Source organism: Pelodiscus sinensis, chromosome 19 (genome assembly GCF_052426305.1).
Source record: "Pelodiscus sinensis isolate ZL-2025 chromosome 19, ASM5242630v1, whole genome shotgun sequence".
Classification (NCBI taxonomy): Eukaryota; Metazoa; Chordata; order Testudines; family Trionychidae; genus Pelodiscus; species Pelodiscus sinensis.
Genome location: NC_143070.1, coordinates 3218094 through 3240628, shown reverse-complemented (window position 1 = coordinate 3240628; position 22535 = coordinate 3218094). Strand labels below are relative to the sequence as shown.

At 52.0% G+C, this 22535-nt stretch overlaps 2 protein-coding genes across 6 annotated transcripts in view; both read right to left on the bottom strand.

The window, feature by feature from the left end:
• The window catches only part of LOC102445187 (zinc finger protein RFP-like), a 397132-nt gene that overhangs the window by 221044 nt on the left and 153553 nt on the right, over positions 1-22535 (bottom strand). The window lies entirely within an intron of this gene.
• The window catches only part of LOC102456961 (C-type lectin domain family 2 member D-like), a 56020-nt gene that overhangs the window by 22173 nt on the left and 11312 nt on the right, over positions 1-22535 (bottom strand). For 3 of the 5 annotated variants that reach the window (XM_075913821.2, XM_089770715.1, XM_089770714.1), the window contains exons 2-3: positions 20802-21090; positions 6632-6782 (exon numbers count right to left, since the gene is read on the bottom strand). The gene's annotated coding sequence lies outside the window, so the exon portion shown is untranslated. Of the gene's footprint in view, positions 1-6631; positions 6783-7078; positions 7716-8076; positions 9128-20801; positions 21091-22535 lie in introns of those variants that run through there. The other 2 variants (XM_089770717.1, XM_089770716.1) reach the window with 2 other exon arrangements.

Here is a 22535-nt window from a genome sequence, read left to right as displayed (position 1 = left end):
TCTTGCCGTCACAGACACCGCCTGGAAGGGGGTTTCTGGGCTGCACAGTTTTGTCCACAGAACAGCTATTCTCAAGTTGTAGCTTAGTTGCTAGGCAAGTGGGAAGCTGTGATAATCAACGGCTCTAGAAATGACGCTCATTTTCCTCGTCACCACCTGTTTCATCTGCCTTTTGTTGTCTTTTTTTCCATTATTTGCCTACCTGCCTCTTGAGGGTTACCACAAACACCATCTGGGCAAATCCCATCTGCACAACCACTCACACAGGGTTAGGGTACAAACATTAGATGTGCCAGCTGAGTTTACATTGTTCCTTGGGCTGCTGCGACACGGCACCGAGTCTGGTTGCAGAGCTGGGCTTAACTAGCACCCCCCCTCCAATAGTGAAACTGATGCAAATTCACAGCAAAAAGAGATGGCCAGGAAGGGCTCACCACGCTTCATAGACTCCCAAGGCCAGAATGGGCCCATGACAGATATTCAGTCTGAACTTCCGCGCCCCAGGACTTCCCTCAGATTCAATCTGTGATGCTCCGTAAATTGTTCCAATGTTTAATTCCCCTTCCTAACAAAAAGGCCTTGTTCCAAATTCCGGCCACGAGATCCTGTTAGAATGTCTGAGCCAGCCTCCTGTGACTGTCATAAGCAAAATAGGGAAACGTGGCTAGATGAAAATGCAATAAAATGAGTGTGACAATTCCTCCCCTCCTCCACTTTATGAAAATTAGCTGATGAATAGAAATATGCCTATCTCAGAAATGCTTTGCACAACATATCTCATGTAACCTATCAACAGACATACCACAATCTGCTGGATCGGTACTTTTTATCTTCATGCACGTATCGTTCTTGCATGCGAAGTGAGAGAGATGAAGGATGAGATTGTGTATGATTTTTAATGTGCTAATTACTTGGAAGCTGGAAGCCTTAGCCACTGGGTGACCAATTTAAAAACGTGTAAATAACCTTGTTTGTCCTGTAAGCCCAAAGGTAATCTGACCAGTAAGAAATGTGATCTTACCATCTGGCACTGGGATTCTATTTTTGACCCTGATATTTTTCCATGGGAGGGGGAATGGAGAGCAAAAGATTCCTGACCCAGAGGAAAGACTGTTTAAACAAGGGGGAAGATATCAGGTCTTTGTCTTCAGCTGTCTTGTAAACAAAGAGAACTGGAGGCTCAGGTCAGAAGAAAATATTATCTTGACTTGAAGACTTGCCTGAAGTAAGAACAGCTGCTTGCAATCTGTTTTTCCAGTGTATTAGAACAGAGCTCTGCATTTTTGTTTCATTTCAACTTAATAACTTACTTTGATCTGTTTGTTTTCACTTGCAACCTCTAAAATCCTGCTGTCTGTAGTTAATAAAAACACTTGTGTTTAGTATCAGGCTCAGTGTAAATAATTGTTACCTGGGGAGGCAGGAACCAGTGTGCATATCTCTCTTTCATTGATAAAGCAGGTGAACATCTTCATGGACTTAAGAACATAGGAATGGCCGTACTGGGTCAGACCAAAGGTCCATCTAGCCCAGTATCCTGCTGACAGTGGCCAATGCCAAATGCCCCAGAAGGGCTCAACTACAGGGAATCCTTCCCTGTCATTCATTTCCAGACAAACAGAGGCTAGCAACACCATTCCTACCCATCTCGGCTAATAGCCTTTGATGGACCTGACCTCCTCTTTTTTGAGCCCTGTTAAAGTCCTAATCCTCACATCCTCTGGCAAGGAGTTCCACAGGTTGACTGTGCGCTGTGTGAAGAAAAACTTCCTTCTGTTTGCTTTAAACCTGCTGCCTATTAATTTTATTTGGTGACCCCTAGTTCTTATGATATGAGAACAGATAAATAACTTTTACTTGTTCACTTTCTCCACACCACTCATGATTTTATAGACCTCGATCCTATCCCCCTATATGAGGTTTCTTTGTATAAAACGTTTACAGGAGACAGACGGATTTATTTGGGGGAGTGTTTGATCCCACTTGGGAGTCAGTTTCCTGGGTGCTGTGCCCTAGAACTACATCCACCCCAGAGCTGAAGTGGTTCAGTGTCTGCATTGCTCTTTGAGGGGATGGTTACCCCATTGCAACATCCTCTGGCAAGGAGTTCCACAGGTTGACTGTGCGCTGTGTGAAAAAAAAACCTTCTTTTTGTTTGTCTGCATTGCTCGTCAGGGGGGTGGTTACCCCAACCCTGTGCCTTGTCGGGGCGAGGTCAGAGAATGACAGGGTGGTGGGCAGCTCCGGAGAGCAAGAAGGAACAAACAGCCCACCAGGGAAATAGTTTCTCCTAATCTCCAACTTAGATCTCCCCAACTGCAACTTGAGCCCATTGCTTCTTGTTCTGCCACCTGTCACCACTGTGAACAGCCTTTCTCCATCCTCTTTGGACCCTCCCTTCAGGGAGTTGCAGGCTGCTCTCAAATCCCCCCTCGCTCTTCGCTTCTGCAGACTAAACAAACCCAAATCCTCCAGCCTCTCTTCACAGGTCATGTGCTCCAACCCTCTGATCATTTTGGTCGCCCTCCGCTGGACCCTCTCCAACACGTCCCCGTCCTTTCTGTAGTGGGGGGCCCAGACCTGGACACAATACTCCAGATGTGCCCCCCCCCCGCACACACAGTTTATCACCTTCCTCCCGCACTGGAAGGCGCACAAGCAGTTTCGAGGGCAGCATGAGAATTCGAAGCGACGGTGATGGATCCGAGAGCCGATCCGAGCGCAGGTCAGTACAGACAAATGCTGCACGGATGGAGGGAAAAGCAGCCCCATAGCTCGCTCACTGCCCACTGGGATTAGCACACTCGGGGGTCACCCCACGGAAAGGGCGCTGAGGGGGATCCCACATGGAATGGGATAGCCGCGTGCATCAGCCGCCGACAAAGCGACTCCACCGCTGGGGCCAGATTTTCCAAACAACCCAGCCCCCAACTCCCTCCCCGCCTGCCGCCCTGAACGAAAGAGCAGCTGATTCTGGGAGCAGAGCCTCGTGCCAGGCATCAGCTGATGCCCTTGAGATCAGATCAGTGCAAGAGCAAAGCTGGTCTTGTGATCAAGGTCTTGTGGACTGAGAAAATGCAGTGACCTGTGGGGGGAGAGGAGGGTGATACTGCACACAAGCGGGGGAGGCGGAATAGGCGTCCACCGACAAGGTCGTAGCTAGGAAGCTATTTTATCCAGAATGGATTCTTCCCCTTCCACTCTGAGGCCGGCGGAAACCTGGCTGTGCCCCGAGAGGCATGCGTAGCCCTCAGTGGATACCCCCGGGAAGAGATTAAACATGGAATCCTTTGCCCAGGATTAATTACGGGGACTTTCCCAGCACAGAAATAGAATGAAACTAAACTTTAAAGACTAACAAGATGGTGTATTAGGTGATGAGCTTTCGTGGGCCAGACCCACTTCCTCAGATCAAATAGTGGAAGAAAATAGTCACAACCATATATTTTCTTGTGAGGAAGTGGGTCTGGCCCACGAAAGCTCATCACCTAATAAACCATCTTGTTAGTCTTTCAAGTGCTGCATAGTCCTGTCTTTTGTTTCAGCTACCCCAGACTAACACGGCTACATTTCTATCACTACAGGACAAAGGAGGATGTTTACAGGTGATCACCCAGGCGTGAAGGCGTCCCACTCCGGAAACACCCCTGATGCTTTCATTTGCACATATACAGCCAGGCACCCTTTCTTGACCCATATCTCTACACGCAAGAGTGATACGCAGGCCAAAATAAGACTGACACATCCGGCAGATTGGGCCATCAAGACTGAGACGTGACATGTGGCATTTGGTCCAAAGCATTTTCGAGTGACGCGTATTTGCGTCCCTACGTCAATTTCAGAAAGTGGGAGAGGGAGGAGGAGAGGGCGTCACAATGACCCCCATACCGGTGGGGGGGGGGAATTCAGTCCCTTTCGCTGGGTCCCTGGAGGAGGGCAGGGTGTGCTCGGGAGGGATTGTTGTTAGCGCACACACTGCTTGGTCTACTACACAGACATGTTTGCTCTGGCAACAGACAGCGTCCTCTACACACACACACACCCCACCCAGGGCAGAGCTGGGTTGGTGTCACCTGTCTCCGGTCCCTCTCCCATGTGGCAGCTAAGGACACAGAACCACGCTCCATGGAGCTGAGAGGGAGCTGGAGAGGCCAGTCCTCTGCCCCGTGGCAGAACCAAATACACCCAGGCCGGCTCTGCCGGGTGGGTATCCAACCTGATCTGAAAATCCCCCTGTGACGGGGATTCCCCAGCCTCTCTAGGAAGCCAGCTCCGGAGCTTGGCTGCCCTTCGGGCTTGTTTCTCTACCCGCTCCGGCAGCTCTCCGGTCTCTCGCACTCCCATCGCTAGACACAAGCTTCTCCTCTGCGCCCTTCCGGCTCTTTCACCCTGAGGCCTCTCACGTCCTAGCAGGCCAGCTACTTAACCACGCCAGAGACCTTGCTGGTGCCTTGCCAGGGACATGCAGCCCTTCCCCCTGCAAGCACCGCCAGGCTGTCCCCAGGAAACCTCCCCACAAGACATCAGAAAGTCTCGACAATGCCCCTCGTTTGGCTCATCCCCCCCTGCGAGACACACAGAGCCTGGCCTGCTGGGAGGAAGACGGCAGATGTGAAGCGGAGCCGGTAACGGATTATGCAAAATACAGGCGGAGTCTACCTATTTCACTTTCCTGTGTTTGCATCACAAACCCGTCCCATCCAACCTGGGGGAACTGGATAAGCTGGACAGGCCAGAGGGGAGCCGCAAAACCCATCCCACGGAGGGAAAGCTGAAAAAACCTGGAAGCTTCCGAAAAAAAGACAGAGGGGGAGGAACCCTGAAAACCGTCTTTAAAGCTGCTACAACGAGGTGGTGACCGATGGTTCTCTTTGGCCACTGAAGGGGGACAGGTGGCAATGGGGTTAACTGGCAGCCAGGGAGATGTAGGTTCATTAGTAGGAAAAACTCTCTAACTGGGGGTAGTTGCATCCTGGCACAGACCTTGAAGGAGGCTTTTAAGGGGAGGTTGGACAAACGCCTGCCGGGGAGGATCTGGGTTTACTGACGCCTGCCTTGGTGCAGGCGACTGGACTTGACGGCCTCTCAAGGTCCCTTCCAGCTCCATGTTTCTATGAATCAAAGAATCATCGAATTCCAGGTCTGGCAGGGACCTCAGGAGCCACCGAGTCCAGAGCCACAACCTGATGTAAGCCGGTTCCCCCGAGGTCCCATCTCCCCTGCACGTCACGACACTAGCGTCCAGTCACCACGATCCTCTAATGCAAGTAACCCTGCCAGGTCGGCTGGTGCTACTGAAACTACCACCTGGTGGATTCAAACCTGGGATCTCGGAGGAGCCGCTACAGCTGGTGCTACAAAGCCAGCTGGCTCTCCGCGCAGGCTGTCGAGCTCCGCTCCGTGGGACAGTGACCCCCATGAGGTGTGTGGGTTGCAGATAGGAAACTAAGAAATGCAGAAGTGGGGGCCAGCAAGTGTACTCCAAAGCCTTCTCTACCAGGCTTTGGTATAAAACTTCCCCCAAAATCTTAAAAACCTAGATCTTGGGAATAAAATTTCTGCTGCCACCCACCCAAATATCGATAAAGAAATCAGGGGAAAGATCATTTGGGAAATCTCACCCCTATTATAAAAATCAGGACACACAAGTAACCAATGCCCGGTTAATAAAAAGAAAAGAGAAGACTTTTATTATTACAACAATATTCCTGTTGCAGGCATAATGACTAGATGGAAAGGTAACAAAATATACTCAGGCCTGGCTGTGTCTACACTGGGCCACTTATTCTGGAAAATCAGCCGCTTTTCCGGAATAAGCTGCGAGCTGTCTACACTGGCCCTTGAATTTCCGGAAAAGCAACGATGCTCTACTGTACAAAATCAGCCGCTATTCCAGAAAAACTATTCTGCTCCCACTCGGGCATAAGTCCTTATTCCGGAACACCGTTCCGGAAAAGAGCCAGTGTAGACAGCCCAGTAGTCTTTTCCGGAAAAAAGCCCCGATCGCGAAAATGGCGATCGGGGCTCTTTTCCGGAAAAGCGCGTCTACATTGGCCACAGATGCTTTTCCGGAAAAAGGGCTTTTCCGGAAAAGCAGCCTGCCAATGTAGACGCTCCTTTTCCGGAAAAACTGAAAACGGAATAGTATTCCGTTTTAAGCATTTCCGGAAATTCATGCCAGTGTAGACACAGCCATGGAGAAACTCCATGGGCCTAGAACTTAGTTACAAAGAAAAGCCAAAACATCTTTTAAGCAGGGCCAGATCTCAGATCCCGCACCCAACCCTTAAAACAATAAAGCCTAACGAAATTACCGAAACGTTACCCTACTCACAGAAAATGAAGAATGGTGCCTTGGAGAGAGAGAGAGAGACATGCTTGTCCCTCTCTGTAGCTGCAGAGAACACACCCCGAGAGACAAAAGGGAGAAAGGAAAAAACCCCAAATTCCTTTGTCCCAGTTTGAAAGTCCCACCGACATTCCTACTGGCCACTCCACCTGGCTAGGTGTAGTTAACCCCTTAATCCCCAGGCTGCTGGCTAACCCTCATCATCATGACAGAGGCACAGAGCGATTTCAATGGGAAACCGTCCCCTAAATACCAATGGAGACCAGGAGCGAGGTGACTCACCTCAGACGGCAGGAGCAGCGCAGGGACTCAACGGCGGGTTACACGGGTCCCAGGCAGCATCCCAACGAGGGGACCATCCTTCCAGGCAGGGAGGGAGGTTCCACAAAGGGCATCGTGCTGCGGAGAGTCCTAGCCCCTCACTTTCAGATACCTAGAAACAAAAATGAGAGGAATCCGAGTGGGATCCAGCAAGCCCGGGCAAGGTTCCTCGGTTTCTCCGCATGACGAGCAGGGAGATATGCCTATCTCATAGAGCTGGAAAGCACCTCATCAAGTCCACTCCCCTGTCCTCGTGGCAAGGCCAAGCACCATCCCCGACAGATTTGCCCCAGATCCATAAAAGTCCCCGTCAAGGATTGAACTCACAACCCTGGATTTAGCAGGCCAGCTGAGCTCTGTCTCCCTAGGGACCCTGAGTAGCCTTAAAATTGTCATGTCTGGTCTTACTTTGTTACCAACTGCAGGGAGAGAGGCTGACCGTCAGGACCCCTGCGCTCAGTCTTAGCTCTGGAAGGGGAGTGGTCTCTAGTGGTTACAGCAGGGGGGGCGCTCTCTATGAGATCAGATAGGGAGGGAAGAGGGAGGCGCTACATACTGGGAACTGCAACATATAAGGAAACGCAGACACCAGAGAGAGCTGATAAGGGGTCTTCCGCCCTTCCTCCACCCCGGCCATGAGGGAGATTAGAAAGCATGTAACTGAATAGTTGTGTAAGGGCAGTCCAAAAGATGAATAACGAAAGACAGGGCATTCCGGTAATTAAGAAATCGTTAGATGATTCTTGCCAAACACTGAAAAGCTGGTGAGGGGAGGAGTAGCAATGAGCGTTGTGCTCCTAGGATTTGAACTGGGAAGAGTTCTGTTAAACTTTTCAACGGTCTTGAAAAAGGAGATGAAAAGCGAGATGGCAAAATGTGTGGCCACTCTACACAATTACTCAGAATAGTAAAGTCCAAAGCTGACACAGGGATCTCACAATGCTGGGGGACTGGGCAGCCCCAGGGCAGAGGGAATAAGAACTAGAGGACACTAAATGAAATTAACGGGCAGCAGGTTTAAAACTAATAAAAGAAAGTTCTTCGCACAGCGCATAGTCAACCTGTGGAACTCCTTGCCAGAGGAGGCTGTGAGGTCTAAGACTCTCACAGAGTTTAAAAAAGAGCTAGATAGATTCATGGAGGTTAGGTCCATAAAAGGCTGTTAGCCAGGGGATAGAGTTGGTATCCCTGGCCTCTGTTTGTCAGAGGCTGGAGATGGATGGCAGGAGACAAATCGCTTAATCGTTGTCTTCGCTCCACCCTCTTTGGTGCACCTGGCACTGTCCGCAGACAGGATACTGAGCTAGATGGACCTTTGGTCTGACCCAGTGCGGCCATTCTTATGTAATTCAGGGTTGAGAAATGCAAAGTAATTCACATGGGAAACTAGAAACCCAGCTACTCACACAAACATGACGGAGTCTAAAAGAGCTGCAACCACTCAAGAAATAGATCTTGGAATCCCTGTGGCTAGTTCCCTGGACACATCTGCTCTTGTGCAGTGGCCATGTGAAAACGACGGGAATCGCTGGAACAGGGAGAGAGAAGACAGAAAATACCATCTTGCCTCTATAGAAAGGCATGGTACCGGTACGCCCATATCGTGAACGCTGCATGCAGAACTGGTCACCCCATCCAAAAAAACTCCCCAGCTAGACTGGAGTTGGAAAAGGGACCGAAAGGGCAACAGACGTGATTAGGGATGAGGAACAGTTTCCATATGAGGAGAGGTTCACAGGACTGGGACTTTTCAGCTTGGAAAAGAAATGACTCAGGGTCGGGGGGTGGGGTGTCAGCTCTGTAACTCCGTGTTCCCTTGTGCTGGGATGTGAGATTCCCACTGATTCACCCACATGTGGATTGGCCCAGACACCAGGGGGTTAGCAAAGCTCTTCCCAGGGGGAGAGACAAAGGGAGGGAGGTGGAGACGGACATCTAGCTGGGGGGCAGGATCTGGGAGCGAGGGAGTTGCTGGCTGGGAAACAAAAAGGGAACAGGCTAAGCTGAGGGCTGAGGGTCTGGGGGGGCGATAGGCCCCCTAACCCAAGGGGTCTGAGGCATCCTGGCCCTGACTCCTATAACCACATCACGTCTATGCTGTGCTGTATCCTGGAGAAGCAATAAACCCTTCTCTATTCTACTGGCTGGGGGAGTCTGTTCTTGCTGCTATGGGGCTGCAGGATCAGGGGGAGCCTCGACTCGCCGTCACAGGGGATATGTTAGTGGTCTAGAAAATCACGAGCGGCGTGGAAAAACCGAACACGGAAATGTGATTTACTCCCTCACTCACATAACGCAAGAAGTAAGCTCAATGTGTAGGCTGCAGCTTTAAAACAAATTCATTTCTTTACAATCAACCTGTGGAACTCCTTGCCAGGGGATGGTGGAAAGTCCCAAACTGTCACAGAATTCCAGGAAGCCGCCTTGAATATTTGAGCCGCCTGGAATACTTTAAATAGAAAGGCGAGGTAAAAATATTTACATACATAAATAAAATAAATAAATAAGAACAAAGTAAGTTCAAGGTGGATCGGTTCATCAATGGCTCCTAGCCAGGATGGGCAGGGATGGGTGTCCTTTGCTTCTGCTTGCCAGAAGCTGGGAATTGACAGCAGGGGAGGGATCATTTGACGACTGTCTCTTCTGTTCATGTCTTCCAAAGCATCTGGCCTTGGCCACTCTCGGCAGACAGGACACTGGGCTAGAAGGACCTGTCTGGCTGTTCTGATCTCATAGAGAGCCCTCTGCTCCCTGCTGTAACCACTAGATCGCACTCCCCTTCCAGAGCTAAGACAGAACCCAAAAGTCCTGACAGTCAGCCTCTTTCTCTTCAGTTGGTAACAAAGTAAGAGCAGACATGACAATTACCAGGCTAACCGGTGTCCCTTAAGTGCCTTGCCACAAGAAGTCAGAACATGTTAATAGTGGAGCGGAGCGGGGCTAATATTTTTCTGTCGTTTACATAGGAGTTAGATACAGTGCTCCTGCCAGCCAATTGCTGACCAAATACCTGGCTAGGTACAGGGGACAGAGTGAAACCCTTATTCACCAGGCTGCTGGCCATGGCCATGACAGGGATCAGTAGCAGAGAGAGAAGGTTGTTATTTAAGTCAGGGGCCAAGGTATGCACAGGAACGGACAGATATAAACTGGCCCTCCATAAATGGAGGCATGAACTTAGACGACGGTTTCTAACCACCAGAGCAGCAACGCTCTGAAACAGCTGCCGAGGGGCTCAGTGCAGGGAAACAAAGCCCAACAACCTTCTTTTAAGACAGAGCTTGATACATTCAGGCGAGGGGGTTGGGAGTGGCATGATGAGGTGGCCGACCCGGACCGGTGGCCCATCCATGAGGCTGTTAGCAAACATACAACAGCGGCTGAGGGGTCACTGTGCGCACAGGCGGCGAGCCGCCGAGGACTCCGGCCCTGCTGAGGAGACGCTGGCGAGGGAGAGCGTCTGAGGTAGAATCTCCTCATGGGCTCCCTCCAAAACGAACGGGGGTCTGACAAAAACCCCAGTGCACCTGCCCCTGCTCAACCGAACAGGCGGTTGGAGGCCCCGGCTTCTGGGGGGTTGTGGGGAAACCGTCAGGAAGCAGCCACTGGCAGTTGGCGTGTGACTGTACTGGCTGTCGGGTGTAGATACAATGAGTCTCGCAAGACTGTTAAACATTTATGCAAGCGCAAGCTGCCAGTATTGTTAAGGAAAGAGAGAGGCGTGGTAACGCAATATGTTTGAAGGGTGATTAACTACCACCCGCCTCCTCAAGGAAAAAGTAGCTCAAATAATTGTATTTTTCTTAGCAGATAACACTCAATTGCTACTGGAATAAGAATATTGCAAAGGAGTTTCTTTAGGTGCCTGTCTGACTCAGTTCCTGGCCGAATGCTTATTTTAATGTTTATGATGATGATGTTTTAAGTTTTACCAAAAAATTCCTGGGTGTTACAAACGCTTTTTCGGTAAACCAAACTTTGGACCTCTCCAGCAAGGTTCCCTCTGATTTTTTCCCCATCTGTGTGAGGAATAAATTTTGTTCCGTGCACTATAGCATGAGTGGATGTGCACCACCAGCTGCCAGGTTGCTCTGCTAAGCAGCTGGGCAGCATTTAAATCTCTCCTAGGTGGTTGCCCAAACACTCAGCTTACAGAGAACACTGCTCGTCAGTACATGAAAATATGGACTAGGGCTCGACAATCTATTGAATCTACTCGCCCATGGCAGTAGATTTCAGCCCGGCGCCTCGTTTACCGGCGGCGTGCGCATGCGCAATGCGGCTCTTGTGCATGCGCAGTGCAGGGCTGGTGAGCGGCTTTCGCTGCGGTTCGCTAAGCCCTGCGGATTATGTTAAAAAAAATCCAGTGCATAACATTAGGTAGGTGAGATCACATCTACTATATAAAGGAGAATGTTTGTAAGTTTGTTCGCTAATAACTTGGACACTGTAAGAGCTACCGCAACCAAACTTTGCATGAGGTAACCTTTCCTCCAGGAGGAGGTTTTAAGGTACTTTTGGACCCAATCAGTCCCGATCTCAAGCGGTAAAAATAAAAAATAACCCACCGCACAGCAGGGGCCACCCCGCCCACCCTAGGATCCATGCCCGCTGCCTGCGGCCCCCAGCGCTGTCCAGAACTCGCCCCCTCCCACCCGCAAGGTTACATAAGCGACCCTCTTTCCCACCACCCCCTCCGTGCCGGCAGGCAGTGCCCTGACCCCCACACGCACAATGGTTTGGGCACCCACCCTACCCCTCGCGGCACCTGCAGTCCCAGATGGGAGCTGGGGCACCCTTCCTGCGCGTAACCTCCCTTCCACTTGGGGTCACTCACCACCTGCTACCCTGCCCCCTCCAGGGATGACGTGGAGCTATATTTTAATCCCTATAGAAATCGGTGCAACTTTTCTACCATTCCAAAAAAGATAACAGACTACTGTTTTTCTACATTTTGTTCCTCCGGTTTCCCGGGCAATGCTGGGTAACTCCAGCTAGTTAGTAATAAGTTACTCTAAGTGTAAACATGAAAGGCTACGTCTCGACTGGCATGATTTTCCGCAAATGCTTTAAACGGAAAACTTTTCCGTTAAAATCATTTGCAGAAAAGAGCTTCTAGATTGGCACGGACGCTTTTCCGCAAAAGCACTTTTCCGCAAAAGCGTCCGTGTAAAATCTAGACGCACTTTTCCGCAAAAAAGCCCCGATCGCCATTTTCGCAATCGGGTCTTTTTTGCGCAAAACAAATCTGAGCTGTTTACACTGGCCCTTTTGCGCAAAAGGACTTTTGCCTGAACGGGAGCAGCACAGTATTTCCGCAGGAAGCACTGATTTCTTACATGAGATCGTCAGTGGTCTTGCGGAAATTCAAGCGGCCAGTGTAGACAGCTGGCAAGTTTTTCCACAAAAGCAGCTGCTTTTGCAGAAAAACTTGCCAGTCTAGACACAGCCAAGAGTGTTTATGAAAGTGGAAGAGACACTCCACCACACACACATATGAGTGCCTACATGGTGCTGTCACCCCTCAGTCCGGCACTGGATGAAGTTTATAATCCAAATCACAGCGTTAAACTGATTTTACTGTCAGGAGCTCTGTTTCCCTCTGCTAGCCACTTTTCTTTTCTGTCCCCCAATATTTATCCAGACAACTGTGATCTTTTTTGTACTGATCGCTAGCTTTTTTAATTTATTTTTCTGAGAAACACGGAGCCAGTCCCGGGAAACTTTAAACAACATAAAACCCCAAACACCAAAGGGATTTGGGTCTGTATCTCACTGATCGCATGTCAGGGAGTCTGGAATATTACTCACTGGTTCATTGTTCCAATGTAGATGTTTCACCCTGCGGCAAGTGTTTTCCGAAACCGTCTGCCTTTGTTCCCACGGGAATTTGTTCAGGGCCACTCTCTGGGGGCTGCGCTTCGGGGGCTTAGGTGTAGCCAATCACAGTGGCTCTTTGTTGCTTCAGGACCCACCAATCACGTCTGCTCTGCCTCAAGGCCGTAAGACATCAATGGGCCTCTGTTCCTGACAGATGTCACCCCCAGAATTTGGTGCCCGGCTCGTGTCTGGGCTGGGCTGCTAGAAAGGGGCCAGAAGGGGACACGAATAGGGTCCATTGTCTGCTCTAACACTGCAAAACCGTGTGACCAAGCCCGGGGCAAAGCCGGGAGGCGCTTGTGGTGAGCTCGGCGAAAAATGAGCAACCCGGCTCCGCTCCGGCAGCTCCCGGCTGGGTCCTGCCGCACCAGCGTGACAGCCCCCGCTACCAGCACCAGGCCTTCTCCCCTCCCTCACATAACCCCCCCCCCCCCCGGCGTGTCACTCAGGGGAGGGGGTGGAGCAAGGCTGGGAGGAGGCGGGGCTTGGGGCAAAGGATGGAGTGGGACAGGACAGAATCAGAGCAGGCTGAGGTGGGGCAGGAGGCGGGGTTTGGGGCAGGGGATGGGGCTGGGGGCGGAGCATTCACAACATAGACACCAAGCCGGGCCCCAAGCTCTGTGGGGCAGACTGTGCGGGGTGCCCAAGCCAACCGGAGGCTGTGGGACTGGGGCCCACAGATGTCCCCAGGGCTCTGAGACAGAGCTCTCCTCGCTCGCAGTCACGCCAGGCGCAACGCACTGGCTGTTGTCTGCTTTCAGACGCCGGCCAGGCCCCGAGCAGGCTGCAACATTGCATGGCCCCTGCCTGGAACCTCACCCAGCCTCCTCCCAGACTTGTCCGCTAAAGAAAACCAGGCTCCTCGCTAAGATACTGGCCAAGGAATTTGTTTAAAATGCACCAGAAACAGGGCAGACTCGCATGCATCTGGTTGTGGGTTTTTTCGAGCGCTTTGCTGACCCAATTCCCTGTGACCACATTGGCATGTCATAGCAAATGTCGGTGACCTACTTGTAACCAGGGCCAGACGGAGGCATGGGCGAGTCGGGCAGCTGCCCAGAGTGCCAATCAATGCGGGGGCGCCTGATGGTAGCTGTAAGGGACGCACGGCGTCCCTTACAGCTGCCATCAGGTGCCACGTGCCCAGCTCCCGCATCGCCGGTCTGTCCGCATCCCCGACACGGGACCCAACACGGCCCGGTCCATGCGCCAGCAGCGCTAGCTGGGCCGGACTGGGCCATGCTTGCACCGTGCACACCGGGGGCGGGCCTGCGCCCCCTAAGGGGACGGCTTCCCGGCTGATTAGCAGCGTCCCCACAACTAGGGTTTGTGTTTCTATGGGTGATGCCCATTCGTGCAGGCCTTGGTGCACACAGCAACATGTATTCCGTCCAGGGAAGGGAAAAAATCCACACGCAGGACTAGAAGGTCATTGGTTGCCAGGGAACACAAGGGAGAGGGAGAAGCAGCCACAGAAGATAAAGGAGAAACCGGCAGATGGTGGAGCCTGGTCTAAACTGGTTTTTGCAATTCCCCCTCCTCCCCTCCGGTGGTCGTACTTCTCCACCGTCATTTCCCTATTTGGGTTTTGCATTAAATTTCCCTCGCCTTGGCAGAACAGGTGGTGGGGGAGGGAGGGGAGGGAGGAGGGAGGAGGAAGCATGGGATTGTTCCCTGTTTACATAGCTAATGCGGCACGGTGGATCAGCTTCTGTGTCCCCCCCCCCCCCATGCAAAAATCACGGCGAAGGAGAAAGACCCTCCCTTCTTTCCCCTTGCCCACCAGAGCCAGGGGCGGGGGGCAGGCTAGTAGATTTTGTGTGCTCCAGCCCCATAGGGAGACGGCAGGGGGCTGGCGCACCAGTGTATGCTCCCCAAGCTGGGGGGGTGCCCTGAGCCTTGGGGGCTGGATTCAGGCAAACGGTCCCAGCCCTGATGTTCCCCACCCCGGGACTAATCACATTTCCTCTGTATTCATTAGCTGGTCCGCAATTAGAAACATACGCCTGGAAAGGGACTTTTGGAGGGTTCGTCCACTCCCCTGACCTTTCAGCTTTTGAATAAGCGAGACAAAGCAGACACCCCCACCCACTCCCGGCTGCGTCCTCTGACTCCCTGCATTGAAACGCAACAAAGCCATCGGCTTTGGAGGGGCTTGTTTACCGGGCGGGTGCTGAATGCCAGGCGGCAGACAGGCCTTGCGTTCCCGCCCCCCTTTCAAGTGTTCAATGGGGAGGATTCTGCTCATTCAGGTGGGAAGAAGCAAAAGGGGCCCTACATCTATTTGTGTGCAAAAATCGGTTCTCCCGCCGGCGTTAGCGGCCGTGAGGCCCTGTGCTCTGGGGACCCCATGAAGAAAAAGAACAGCCCTCTTCCTGCCCTCCCGTTTTTCCTTCTTTTGTCTTCCTCCGCCTCCTGCAGCATAAGTATGAAGAAGTCAATGAAAATAAAGGGAGTTGCTTGATTGTTCGGGGAGCCTGACTTTTCTTTTTTTTCGGAGACTCCTTAAAAATTGCTGCGGGTCTCGGCGAGTCATGTTCTTCCCAAAGACTGTTTGTGCCAAGGGCTGTAGAGTGTCAGAAGGGGAGCCAAGTCTGTCTGTAACCGGAAACCATCAAACAATAATAAATGGTCCAGCAGCAGTTTAGAGATTTACAACACATGCCGAGGGGATCCTGAGCTTCTATGTAAAGTGCTTTGCTCTGCCCGCCACGATGTTCTTGGCTGGAGGAAAGTGGTGCTTTCCGGCTTCAAAGCGGCACGTTCCCATAAGGCAGCACATGGGATGCCCTGAAAGTAGGGCAACAGGATGGAGTCTGGAATGGCCTACTGGACAAAACATTTACCTAAGAAGTGCAGAGTGGCTGGTTCAAGTCCTATCCCCCTTTCTACCCACAGAGATAACAGGGGCAAGATTAGTTGCCCCAGAGATTCATCTGCCTCCTGCATCACTAAGGCAGCATAGGGGATGCTGGGTGGTAGATTGAGCTCTGCCTTGGAAGCCTTCTAGCCTGTGTTTGCACCAATCAGGCTACAGCAGTGCTATGATCCCCTATTAAGAGAGATTAAAAAGACTGGGCCTTTTCAGATTAGAAAAGAGGAGACTACAGGGGATAGGATCGAGGTCTATAAAATCATAAGTGCTGTGGAAACAGTGAATAAGGAAAAGTGATTTACTTGTTCCCATAACATAAGAACCGAATGAAATGAATGGGTAGCAGGTTTAACACAAACACAGTCAACCTGTGGAACTCCTTGCCGGAGGATGTGGTGAAGACCTGGATTTTAACAGGGTTCAAAAAAGAGCTAGATAGATTTATGGAGGTAAGGTCCATCATTAGGTATTAGCCAGGCTGGGTAGGAATGATGCCCCTGTCCTCTGTTTGTGGGGAAATGGGTGACAGGGGAGGGATCACGTGAGAATTACCTGTTGTATTTACTCCCTTTGGGGCACATTGGCCACTGTGGGCAGACAGGACACTGGGGCTATGTCTAGACTGCAGGCTTCTTTCGAAAGAGGCTCTTTCAAAAGCATCTTTCGAAAGAGCCTCTTTCGAAAGATCGCGTCTAGACTTCAGGCGGATCTTTCGAAAGAGCAATCCGCTTTTTCGAAAGAGAGCACCCAGCGAGTCTGGATGCTCTCTTTTGAAGAAGCCCTATTTACATTGAAGAACGCCTTCTTTCGAAAGAGGAACTTTCGAAAGAAGGTGTTCTTCCTCGTGAAACGAGGTTTACCGCCATTGAAAGAAAAGCCGCGTTCTTTCGAAATTATTTCAAAAGAACGCGGCTTGAGTCTGGACGCAGGGGAAGTTTTTTCGGGAAAAGGCTACTTTTCCCGAAAAAACCCCTGAGTCTGGACACAGCCTGGGTGAGATGGACCTTTGGTCTGAGCCAGCCTGGCTGCTCTTATGGTTAATGTATATGTACAATGACCATATTTCCGCACCGAAAATCGGGACACACGATCTGACAAAGACGTCGGCAGAGTGGTGAGGACTAGGCTGTGGGTGTGGGGTGTCAGTAGGGCCGTGAGTGAGCTGGGGGCGTGGGGTCTCGGCAGGGTGGTGAATACGCAGGCTGGGGGTGGGTGCAGGACCTCAGTGTGGGGGTGGAAGGGGAGACATTTGCTTTCCCAGAGTCTAGCCAATGGGAGTAAAGGGGAAAGCCTCCAAGAAGTGTGTCTCTGCGAGGCTGTTTCTCCAGCTGGGGGAAGGAACAGGGAGACATGTCTGGCTCGGCTTCTTCCCCGCAAGCCGGATCCCACGGGGAGCCTCTCGGGGCTTTCTCTCCCCGCCGACATATTAGAATGTCCCGGATATTTCAGTAATTTATGGGGACAGCGCATTTGAAATCAGGACTGTCCCGGAACATCTAGGACAGGTGGATGGCGGATGTAGATAGGCGATGCACTGTGTAGGGATACAGAAAGGAAGAGATTTTCTGGGCAACGCTGGAGGTGCGATACGCCCTTTACCCCCCCCCCCTACGCTGGCATCTGATCAAGTCTGGGCCGCTTGCTACCTGCCCCATCGCTCTTGGGGAGCAGAGAAGCTGAGGTCTCGGGGGAGCCTCAATATAACTGAGGAGGGGTGGGCCCCCATGAGGTTGCTTAAGAGCAGCTCCCCATGACCTGAGATCCAAGCAGCGATGGGAGAGGGAGAGCAGATCTAAACAGAGTGATTGTGCTGCAGGGAAGTTGGGGCTGGTCTCTTAGCAGCCACAGGAGGAAGGCGGAAGGGGGGCAGGACGAACAAAGGGCCCTTTAAAAACAGAGGAGCTAAAGTGCATTGACCGAGGGAGACTGGCTCATGAGCTCATGTCTGGAATGCAGCTAAGCTGCAGGGGGTTACCTTTGTCCTCTGGAGAGAGGGAAGGACAGGGGGGACACACTTTCCCCTGCCTTTGATATTCGCATCTCCACATCCAGCCTGACCAAGCTGACTTCCTTAACCCGAGCCCTACAACGGACAGGGAACTCCTCTGGCTGTTCTATATACTGCTCGGATTCTGTACTATCCACTCCAACTCATCGGAAGAAGTGGGCTTTGCCCCCGGAAGTTCATGACCTGGTATATCTGTTAGTCTCAGGGACTACCGGACCACTCACTGTTTTTATATGCACCAATGGTCCTTCTCATAGGTTCTAGCTGTGTGTGGAATAAATTTTATTCGGTGCGCTAAGGCATGGGCAGGTGGGCACCACCAGTAGAAAAGCATGCTGCTTGGCTGTGGGTGTGTCATGTTCTTGGATTTTAAGGGGAGCAGCCAGATCACTGCTGCACCCCTGGGGGTGGGGAGGGTGTTTGCATCATCAAAGAGGAATGTAGATAAGTGGACAGCCCGATGGAAAACACTAGTTCATTGTGTGTTCTGCTCCACAAAACTCAGACATTGCTCTTATCTTGACTCACTGTCTCTCCGCTTTCGTCCCACATTCCACCTCCCACGGCCAATGCCAACTGGGCCTAGGTCATCCCCGGCACCAGCGCCAAAGAGCAAACAAAGAACTTGGGAAACAAAAGGGCAGCTCCTCCAGGCCTGGCTCTATACAGATCATTCCACTCCCTCTCCTTAGAACCATAGAGCTGGAAGAGACCTCAGAAGGTCGTCAAGTCCAGCCCCCTGCCCTAGGCAGGACCAATCCCAACTAAATCAACCCAGTCAGGGCTTTGTCAAGCCAAGACAAACACCTCTAGGGATGGAGACTCCACTACTTCCCTAGGTAACCCATCCCAGTGCTTCCCCACCCTCCTAGTGAAATAGTTTTTCCTAATATCCAACCTGGACTTCTCCCACCACAACTTGAGACCATTGCTCCTTGTTCTGCCACCTGTCACCACTGAGAACAGCCTCTCTCCAGCCTCTTTGGAATCTCCCTTCAGGAAGTTGAAGGCTGCTATCAAATCCCCCCTCGCTCTTCGCTTCTGCAGACTAAACAAACCCAACTCCCTCAGCCTCCCCTTGTAGGTCATGTGCTCCAGCCCCCTAAACATTTTGGTCGTCCTCCGCTGGACCCTCTCCAATGTGTCCACATCCTTTTTGTAGTGGGGGATCCAGAACTGGACACAATACTCTGGCCCACGAAAGCTCATCACCTAATAAACCATCTTGTTAGCCTTAAAAGTGCTGCATAGTTTTTCCTTTTGTTTCAGCAAGACCAGACTAAAAAGGCTACCTCTCTATTACTATTCCACGTGGGAGCAGCTACTGTAACCTTCCACCGTGGAAATTTTGCTCAGGCTGCGGAAAGTCCCTTTTATTCCCAGTTCAATTTCCTCTGTGGGTCATTCATGCAATATAAAATACTCGGCAGGCTTCGCTTTTTATCTGCTAGTGTCAATAAATATTAACTTTGCTGCACGTGCACAAACGGATGACAAAATATTTCCAGCAACAATTACTGACATTTATAGAGACAGGCAAGATGCCCTCTATATTTTTCCATCCACGTGCAGAATAAATTTGTTGTGCGCACCATGGCCTGTGCAGATGGGCACCGTCCGTGGAAACCCATGCAGCCAGCTTTGTAAGAGCTTTGCTCATCAGTTAAGTGGCACTTGATTCTCATCTGGGTGGCCACCGAAGCACCCAGCTTACAGGGAACACTGCGCACAGAGTGAGGAAAATACGACTTGAAAAGCAATTAGGACTGTTTTGAAGCCAGGGTGGAGAAACGTTTTTGGGTTAGGGGTCACTGACCCACAGAAAAATCAGTCACGTGAGAATCAAAACAAAAAACAAAAACCCCCTCGTTCATAAGGCTACACCCTTGTTTGGGAGGGTACTTTCCTTTGGGTATTTTCATGTGGTTTTAAGGTTATTCTTTTATTTCCTCCAGTCTCAAAACACATCACTTTGTACAGCTGTAAACACTGAAAATGAGGAAAAACTAGAATCCTAGAACTGGAAGAGACCTCGAGAGGTCGTCAAGTCCAGTCCCCTGCCCTCATGGCAGGACCAAGCACGGTCTAGATCATCCCTGTGTCTTTGAGGCGCATTGCAGGCTGGAGTCTAGCCTCCCATATCCCAGACTTCCGAGTGAGATATGGCCACTCTAGGCCTCTGTCTGTGGTGTGTATGTGTGTGGGGAAATCTAACTGTCCTTAGGACAATGAAATTGACCTTTAGGGTATTTTTGGAGAGCACAAGTGCAGTCGGGTTGCGTCTACACAGCCAAGCAATTGGGCTTGAATCCCGGATCGCAGCTGGAAAGAGACTCAGGCCCCACCCCAATGGGATTGGAGCGTGATTTCAGACGAATTTATAACTCGGCCTGGCAGGTGCTGCTGCTGCTAATGTGGATGTTTATTTGTAAGTGTTTTGATCAGTTGCACACCTAGGCTGTGTCCAGACTCAGGGGTTTTTTTCGGGAAAAGTAGCCTTTTTTCGAAAAAACTTCCCCTGCGTCCAGACTCAAGCCGCGTTCTTTCGAAATTAATTCGAAAGAACGCGGCTTTTCTTTCGATGGCGGTAAACCTCAATTTACGAGGAAGAACGCCTTCTTTCGAAAGTTCCTCTTTCGAAAGAAGGCCTTCTTCAATGTAAATAGGGCTTCTTCGAAAGAGAGCATCCAGACTCACTGGATGCTTTCTTTCGAAAAAGCAAGCCGCTTTTTCGAAATTTCTCCGTGCAGTCTAGACGCTCTCTTTCGAAAGAGGCTTGCAGTCTAGACATAGCCCTACAGAAAGAGACTGTCTAGCCTCTGGGCACCACATTTGAAGAAAGATGTGGAGAAGTTAGGGAGAGTCCAGAAAAGAGCCACAAGAAGGAGGAAAGGTCTAGAGAACGTGAGGGAAGACTGAAAAAAGTGGGCTTGTTTAGCGTGGAAAGGAGAAGACTGAGAGGGGACATGAGAGCAGTTTTCAAGTATCTAAAAGGGTGTCACAGGTAGGAGGGGACACAGGGGCCCGCAGCCCTCCCCCGGCTCTGCCTGCTGGAGCTGTCATGCCCATGGAGGGGTGCTTCTCCCGGGCCCCCAAGCTGTGGCGGTGAGAGAGGGCTGGGGGTGTCCTCTCCCTGCCAGGACAGCCTGCAACCGCCCCCGCCCCTCCGCAGAGCGATGAGTTCCCAGCAATGACATCACAGGCTCCTGGCACAGCCCTGGGCTGGTCCTCTCATCTCTCTGGCCTTCACCTAACTGACAGGCCAGTGACAAGACTTGCTGGGGGAGGAAACGTTTCCTTCCCATCTAGGAGGGCCCAGAGCCTGCCCGTCTGAGCTGCCCAAGCCTGAGGAAGGAGATTCCACGCACCTTTCCCCGTGGCTGCCGCTCCAGAGCACCCCGGCGGGAATAGCCTGTTGGGGAGGCCTGCGAACGATCCCTCATAGACACGCCGCTTCGTTGAGCGTTGTCGTTTGTACGCCCAGGCTGGGATGCCGATCCCCGGCCACCAGAACGTCCCTCGTCACCGGTGTTCACTTCTCCTCCGCCCGCCGATCATTTCCACGGGAGACAATTCGGGGAGAGGCGCCGAGCATGCCGGCGTGGGTAGGAGACATGTTATAATCCCTGCCGCCGCGATCCAGCCACCATCAGCCTCCTGCAAGAGAAGCACTGGACAATAGAAGGGAGAATTTGCCATGCCCTGCGATCAGCTGCTGAGCGTGACCATTGCTCACATTCCAACATTCTTGCACCACACACCCGCTCCAACATCACGAGTTGCCCTGCGTTCGCACTCATTGCTTTTCCATCCACATGCAGAATCAATTTGGTTGCCCGGCTTGTGTGTATATACATATGATGGGGAGAGCTGCGGCAGCAAGCACGCGCTGGCATCCCGGGTTACCCAGGCGAGGGGTCAGATGAACCCTGCATGCCAGCCGACTGCCGAGGAGGACCGGGTCCGCTGGAGGGGGGCAGAGCGGGCCGGAGGGGGCAGGGGAGGCCGGAGGGGGCAGACGGGGGCCTTCCGGGTGACCAGGGAGCCCCGCAGGAGGGCGAATGGAGGAAGGGAGAGGAGACAGGACCGGAACAAGGCGCTCGTCGGCCACGTCAGCAGTGCGCCGTGACTTTTAAAAATGGCGGCCCTGTGCCCGGGGCGGGGCTGTGGGTCTTGGCAGCAATGGCTCCTATGGGGCTGGGAGAGCCGACCGCAAGGGGCCAGGGCTCAGTCCGGAGCATCAGAGCTCCAGGACCGGGGGTTGGAGGGACGACCCGGCAGACGGCGACTCCGGGACGGCGAACCGGAGCCAGAACCCGGAGGACTCTCGGAGGAGTGGAGCGAGCAGACCGACAACCCATCGTGGGGGCGAGAGGATCCCCTGACGGGGTAGGAAGTGGCCCAGAGCAGGGCATATGGCCCGCGGGCTGGCGTGTTACGGGGAGGTCACCCCGCCAACCACCAGGGAGTGGATAGCTTTGTAATCCCTCTCTAGGGCTCTGGGCCGGGACACGGTGGAGAGCGTGGGCTGGGTCTCCCTCCCCCCAACGTAATCCCCGGTCCTCTCGGTGGGTGTGTCCATATGCGAGGCAAGGCAGAATTGGGGAGAGGGTATAATTGGTACTGTGCGTGAGCCCCAGGCACTGCGGAGAGGGCTATAGAAAAGAGGGGGTGGCCCCCCTGGTCCTGCAAGGGGAGGGGCCCCCCTACAGTCCACCACAAGGAGAAACACACGCCTCCCTCTAATAAAAGTCACAACTACGCAGCACTTTAAAGACTAACAAGATGTTTAATAGGTGATGAGCTTTCGTGGGCCAGACCCACTTCCTCAGATCAAATACTGGAAGAGAATTGGCACGACCACATATACCAAAGGGATACAATGAAAAAAGTGAACACGTTATTGAACTGACAAATCAGAAGGTGGGGTGAAGGAGAGGGAATCGCTATTTATGAGTCAATGAATGGCTAGTCAGGGGTGATAAGTGCGGAAGCTATCTTTGTAAAGGCCAAGATAATTAGCATCTGTGTTAAGGCCCAGTCGTAAAGTGTAAATCTAAGCAAGAAGGAAAGTTCTGAAGTTTCCCTCTGTAATCTGGTGT